General features: G+C 38.9%; 1 pseudogene; it reads left to right on the forward strand.

Annotated features, from left to right (window-relative positions):
* LOC138025430 (uncharacterized) overlaps positions 1 to 7,500 on the forward strand; it is a 29,438-nt pseudogene that overhangs the window by 12,969 nt on the left and 8,969 nt on the right.

Consider the following 7,500-nt stretch of genomic DNA (forward strand, 5'->3'; position numbering starts at 1 on the left):
CTGTGATAGGTTATTGCGTTTCCCTCTCTAAATAAAATAAATAAATGCGTAAGTAAAAAGCTGTTATTATAGTATATTCAAGCCAAATAGTCCAGATCCCTTCCAGTTTAGCGCAGACATCAGATAGTCTATTTGCATGAAAGCTCTTGCCTTTCTCGCCTTCAGGGGCTAATTAATTATGAAAGCGAAAATAGTTAATGCAAACATCTTTTATTTTTCCATGGGCTACTCCTACATACCCTAACATGCCCAAAATAGCGTAACATGATTATTTTTCCCACTCAGGTCTGTTAGCAGACAAGCTGGGTTCGTATGTGGTGCCTTTCCGTGTGGCAGGCAGCATCACACTTTCCGGAGCCTTTATTCCGTTCATCCTGTTATGTTACAAAAGACCTGACCTCAGTTCCTCCGTCAACGAAGAAGAAGAGAGGCTTCTGATCAAGAACCGCCTGAATGATGCAGTTGCTTGCGAGTCGCGTAACACCAATTCATAGGTCATTTTACAGCAAGAAGACCACCTCTTTCTAAAAACGTTTGGGAAAGTGAATACCGATGACTTGTTTGGTTGTAAGAATAACATACACTGCACACTTGTCTAATCTTTAATCAAAACTCGCGTAGCATTGTTTTCAATTTTATTTAACTTTAGTTACCGTTATCAGATATTTAGAGCCAGTGAAAAAATCGAAAAAATGTTAAGTGAACGTCTCTCTGACATCGATTTGCGCATGCTTTTAGAGTGAAATATTGTGACTTTTCCGAAAACTCTTTCATGTAAAGGCCCGGACGGACAGCTTCAAAATCAGTTCGATTTTGTTGAACAGCGATGCTGAAACCCTTTGCCCCCCTTTTCAAAACATGTTGAAACATGTTGAAGCGAAGTAGAATCGATGTTGAATGGGTTTAAAAGCGTTTAAACTTTGCTTCGATAGTAGTACTATATGGGAATATAGACAAAAATTTCAACCAATCAGAAGACGATGCATCTCATTAATGTTTGCTCTCCACCAATCAGAACGCTCCATTTCAAACCGGTCTATATTCCCATTTATTATATGACTAGCTCCGTGAGCGGGCAAGATGAACCAAATCGCGCACTCTGATTGGCTACCCGAGCGGGCAAGATGGAGCGATACTGCCCGCTCGGGATTTCTCGCTTGGTCCCGCAAGATCAAAGATCATTTTTTGGTGTTTTAAGTCATATAATAAATCCTTTATTGACCAAGATTGTTCGGTCAAGATGACTGGAAATTGGCCTCGTTTTTTTTTGCGTGTTTATGGACCTCGACTTCGTCTCGGTCCATAAACACGCAAAAAAAGAACTTGGCCAATATCCAGTCATCTTGAGCTCACGCTTGGTCAATAACCCATACATAGTACTACTTTCGATAACCATTCAACATTTCTTTTGTTTTTGCGAATGTTAAATGAAGTTGAAGCCATTTGCTCTCCTCTTTTAATATACAATTTGGTATGCGCTTGCGCACCAATCTGACTCATAATGACGTATCCATTCCGTATCCATAGAAACAAACGCGGCTTTAGCCTGGGACTGAATACCAGTCCTTTCGTGAAGTTTTGTTGAATGAAATGTTGATTATGTGTTGAAACCGACGGTTTCCAAACCCCAGAAGTCAATATCCTTCAGCAAAATGGAACAGATGTTGAAGCAAATGTGGAAACCATTTTCCCTGGCCTTAATTGGAGTGAGACCTCTCCCGCGACTACTGCGTTATCACTCCACTCAAAATTTGTTGATAATTCGGCAGTTTTCTACCAATTTATCAGCAATAACAACATTTTCATTTCACACTGTTTACACCATATTAATCTTTAATTGAGATGTATTGAATTGGTGGCAAATACAGTTAAATTATACTCAATAAAAAAACGACTATGGAGAATAAGTGAATGGCGGCTAAAGGAGCCATTGCTGGTTTCCACTCACGTGATCAACAGCCATGTTTTTCAACGAAAACAAAAGAAAACGTTTGCATAATAAAAGAGTTGAATGCCCGGAGGATTTGGTCGGGGCTTCAACATGGCTGCAGTTTCTTTGTTTAGGGGCTCCAACATGGCGGCCGTGACGTCATGTGAAAACCGAGAATAGCTTTCGAGTTGGCCACTGTCATGATAAACATACAGAGTCCTAGATACAAATTAAGTTAGAAGGATGAATAGAATGTATAATGTACACATTATAGATAACACATGTTAAGACAGCGCACACCTTTAAACATACGTTATGCCTGACATGTATTTACATTTGGTGCACTACACAGTTACACTTTGCAGCTACACAATATAACATGCATTTGTACAAGCACAAAAGAAGAATATTACAAATTAATAATTACCGTAAATGATCTAATAAACGCCCGGGGCGTTTATTAAATATTTGTGTTGCAAGGCGTTCAATAGATATGAGGCGTGTATTAATTAGAGAGGGGCGTTTATTTCAAGTTCCCTGTAACAACTAGAAAATCGAAATAAAAATTTATAGTTCTAAATCAACGCGGCGACAACAGTAAGTTCATAGTTCGATATCAATGTCCTCGTCGTCAACAGAGTTTTCATAATTGGCTTAATCGACATCCGACTCACTGATGACCTGGTTGATTCCAATATCATTGCCATTGCTCGATTGTGATTATTATTGAATTATGAATTTCATTTTGATTGATATCGTCTGTTGTCTAAGCAACCAAAGTGTTAAATAAATTGCGTGATTTTGCTTTACAGTTAGAACTTTTTTTTCTTTGGGGGTGGGGGAGAAATTATATTATAAACGGAGCGTTTATTAGAAAGAGGCGTCTATTTAAAACTTTACACCACACCAGGGTCTTTAAATGCATAAGAGGTGTTTATAAGAGACGGGGCATTTATTAGAGCATTTACGGTATACCAGTTCAAGAGTACTCTTAATTATAAAATTATTCTATTAATAATAGTAATTTTCTCAAATAATCTGCCTGCATCTGTTTGCTTCGGAGAAATCACTTACATGTTTCTTAAATGTAAGGGTCATTAAGGAGCTGTAAGTGCTTTATACCTCAACATAAAATTACCATAGTCTTTTCCGATATTTGGTCTGTGTAATTGCAAGCTACCTTGTGTGACATCTCTAGTTCTTTCTATATACGGTTGCTAAGGTTATAAAGTCAGAAAACACACATCTGGAATACTTTCTGTATTGTTTAAAAATTGTCGAATATAAAATAGCTATCTAAAGTTTCAAGATATTATCAAATTTTAGAATTTTAGAATTTCTTTTTTAATCAACACGGTACTGGCCTTTTTCTACTATTCATTTCATTCTACTAAAATTACTGGGCGAATTTACTCAGTGTGTAGGTAGAATTACGCAGCTCCCTTAGAGTAATAAAGCCAAATGTCTAAAAGCCGGCTGAACGAAGGCAAAGATATCAGTGAAGTCATCTATTTTTATTAGTGTGCTAAATAGAGACATCCAAAGGAATATTTTCTGTATTTTCTTGGTTCACAGTGGAATGATTAACGATCTTATATTTACGACCAGTGCTTTAGAAACTTTTTATCACCAGCATGCGTTATAAATTAGCGCGAAATGTAGAATGTCAGTTTATTAGAAAGATACTGATGAAATACCAGGATTTCTCCTTTTACCAAAAAAATCATATCTTCACCGCGCGCAGTGAGCATATCATTTTTATCTTTCACAAGTGAGAATATTGGTGTCGTCATGGTAACGAACACGATTAGCCAATAAAAACGCGAGCTTTGTCTTCATTCACGGTAAGATACCTTTGTGCTTCAATATAATTCTTCTCTACTACATTAACATTTTTATTGCAAAATTTTACATTATCATGTTACACAACATACGTGTTTTAGCGGTTGGTGACCACTTTTCATCATTTCGAAAATGAATAAAACCAGTTGTTTTAAATCTGGACATTTCATCAATATCTATAGAATAAACAGAACAAACATTACATGGCCGCTTCGGGATACGAATTTTACCTTCTCGTGCTGAAAGTATCGCTCACTCGTTCGCTTCGCTCACTCATGAGAGATACTTTCAGCACTCGAAGATAAAATGCGTATCCCCGCGCGGCCATGTAATATCCTCTATGTATTCATTATGAATTTATCCTCCATTCATTCACCATTTTCTCAAATCCCATAATACATCTTGTTCATCTGTGTTCAAAATTTTATTTCAGACAATATTAATTTGCCATCTATTAGAGTTTTAGGATAGCAGCGAGCTTCGAGTCGTGTTTTAAAATTTGAGATGGCCTCCTGGAACTGTGTTTCCGAGGAGTTTGTATGTAACAGTCTGATAGCTTCACCCTTTATGAAACCTCCTTTTACATCTGGGGGGGCGGGGGAAGGAGGGGGGGGGGGGGGGTGACAAGAGAAGAGGTATCGTGGGTGTATTGGAAGGTCTCGGTCTGTTTATAGTGGGTTTTGATGTAGAGGCTCGATGTTTGGAATCTCACTCCGGCTTTGTAAGCCACTATGTCAAAGAAAGTGATTTCGGTGTCTGAGATCTCAGCTGTGAATTTTATCGTTGGATGATATGTGTCTGCTTGTGCCATGAATAAATCGGTTGGGGTTTGTGAAAACGATCTTTTATCATGAGTCATTTGCAAATGTTAAGACATCGAGAGCTCCGCAAGGCGCCGCACTAGTTTGCTGAAGAGATTGGTAGACGACAATAGAAACAAATCGTTTGGGATAAATGGCCACAAATGTGACGAGTTTAATTGAAACTAAGGTTACAAACAAAGATTAAAATCTCTTCAGGAAAGGTGGGGTTAAAAATTTCGCCCCCAGTAAAAAAACTACGTAAGTAATATATTGTCAGTCTGCGGGTCGGAGACTGGGGAGGTGGAGGGAAAAAGAACAATTCGACTGAACGCTAAAAGGCAGAGAAGTTGGGGCCGCGTGTACGAGATAACCGACCTTTTGTACGTAACTTTGACACGCGCCCATTTTTCATTGGACAGGAGACTTCCATAGTCGCCAGATTAGAGCACATCCTGCAAACTGATAAGACAACGGAAATGCCTCGCGATAAAATAACATTATGCTTTCGGTCAACGGCATAATGTTTGTTTTTTTGTCATGTCATCGATATATTTGTCATTGTGGAGCTGAGAAATGATCTCTTTTGCTTTCTGCAGTGTTTCCGTTACCAAGAGGCAGATAGACGTCCCTATTATTCAGTTGGACCTGCCTTCTTGAAGTTTGTCCGTTATGTCGAGGAGCAATGGATCTACTTCCTTGAGAGGGGCTTCTGAGGAAAGAATAAGTTTCTTTTTTACTGAAGAATACAAAAGACAACTCCAAAAAATTACCATAGTGAGACACATCTACCTAGTAAACAAAAATCCACACCAAAAAAAAATCATTTGCTGGAGACGGTGATGAAAAATCCTGACTCGTGACTTTTAATATCACGCTAAATGTTAAAATTATCGCGTAAAACTAAAATGGCGTTCTCTTGGTTCGAATCTCTTACTGCCTGGTTGCTAAGCCCGCATAAATTAATAAAGACGCGAAACCGATAAACTATGTGCGTACATTACAGGTGACTTTTTACCCCCTCATCGTCGTTATCTTAGGTGAACAGTGGGAACAAAATATAGAAGGATCACACGTTAATTGAATAAGAAACAGGAGACTCTCCCCGAGCTGAATATCATGAATGAACAAATTTGGCGCACTTTTCCTGGAGCTGAGTGTCGAAGCTTGACCCTAGGGTCCAGAGGATTGTGTGACGACGGGCGCAAATACTTCAAATTTTAACACGTACAATGGGAGGGCTTTCGGGATACATGATTTTGAATCATTTTACAAGTTCAAAGTAATGTTTAGTTCAATCAAAACACTGTACAACACACTTTATTTCAATTCGAGATTTGCCCAAAGTCATAAGTTGAGAGACTGAAATAGACACGCTTCGATCAGCTTTGAGGCTGACGTGTTGTAAATATTCCCTTTGTTACCTCGTCCAATGAAACCTCGGATCGATTTCTGCATTTAGCTTGGAATCGAAACATGACTATTTACAGGAATCACTCCATCTGACCTTCATTTCTTCCTCCACACCTTTTTCCACCTTCGATAGACTTAACTTGTACTAGACGGAAAAAATATCAGTTTCATAACCTGTTTTTCACCAAAAAATAAGAACAACAACGCACAACAAAAGCACCGCAAATGGCCGTCTTCACTTTATTCGTGACACCGCGAGCCCGCAAACAAGACCTGTCTATTGTTCTTTCGTCCAATGAAACCTCGGATCGATTCCTTATTTCCTGTAGCCGCGAGGACACTTCACATAACTTCTCTAAATTTTTCAGGCCCTAAAATCATTAGCATAAGAATTAAATTGATTGTAAATTAAAGTGAAGTGAAGCGAAGATAGCGTCGTTGACACGCAGCCTTCAAAGATATTACCCGTGAGCGAAGAACTCTCGCCTGTAGCACATGTCCAAGTTTGAATTATCGTAGGCATCATCACAGATCCACTGATGGCCATTTCTCAGTTGCTTTGTTCCGATGGTCCTCCTCGCAAACGTGACAGTTTGTGGTCATGGCTGGTCTGTGCTAGTGCCACAATGACTTGGATTGCATCGCTTGGATTTCTGTATAGCTTCGGAGTTTTTCTGCCGGTTTTCATGGATCATTATAAGGTATCCAGAGAAACTGCAGGTTAGTATTCATAGCTTGAATTTATCAACAGTTTTACTCTATGGGGATGATCCACTGTAGATCACGTAGTGATTTTTGTGATGCATCCTTTGTGATCAATGGTCTTAATCGATGAATCAATCATCTGCGCCAATATTTCCGAGCAAGTCACCAGAGTAAATGCGTGGTATTTCTGCGGTAAAGCATTGTATGACTTCTAAGAATCATGTCAGCTTTCTCAAATTACGTCAATTATGTACTGAGCAGGTAGGCATTTACAGCATGTTAGGATATTTGCTTATCAGACATTCCACTCAGTGTGAATAACAATTTATCGATGTCACAGTCATGACCGGCTCAAACGAGACGGTGATCTTCACATTATAAAAGACCCGAACCTCATGGACTAAAAGTTCCGTTTTTTCTTGGCTAGCTTGATACTAGAGGCGGCGGTTAGTCACTTATAATGAATGGATCGTTTGTTACAACCAACTCGTGAAAAATCGCGTCTGAAGTTTCGCTAGCATTCAAATGATGGTGGCAATATGTGGCCTTGGCTAAAGGACGCTAAGGGTGCGCTCGATTGACCCTATTCCGGAAAAAGAATACGTGGAGTGATGATTTAAAACGGTATAACTGGCGTTTTGAAGCAACAATGATAATAAATATATGTTTAAAATATCATTTTAGTAGGTGCTTGACAATTTTAATGTGAATCTCCGTAAAAGCGAAGGATTTCTAACTTTTATTCCAAGTATTCCTATTCCCGAATACGGTCAATCGAACGCACCCTAAATGTGTCCACTCCGAATCCTG

Source organism: Montipora capricornis, chromosome 12 (genome assembly GCF_036669925.1).
Source record: "Montipora capricornis isolate CH-2021 chromosome 12, ASM3666992v2, whole genome shotgun sequence".
NCBI lineage: Eukaryota > Metazoa > Cnidaria > Anthozoa > Scleractinia > Acroporidae > Montipora > Montipora capricornis.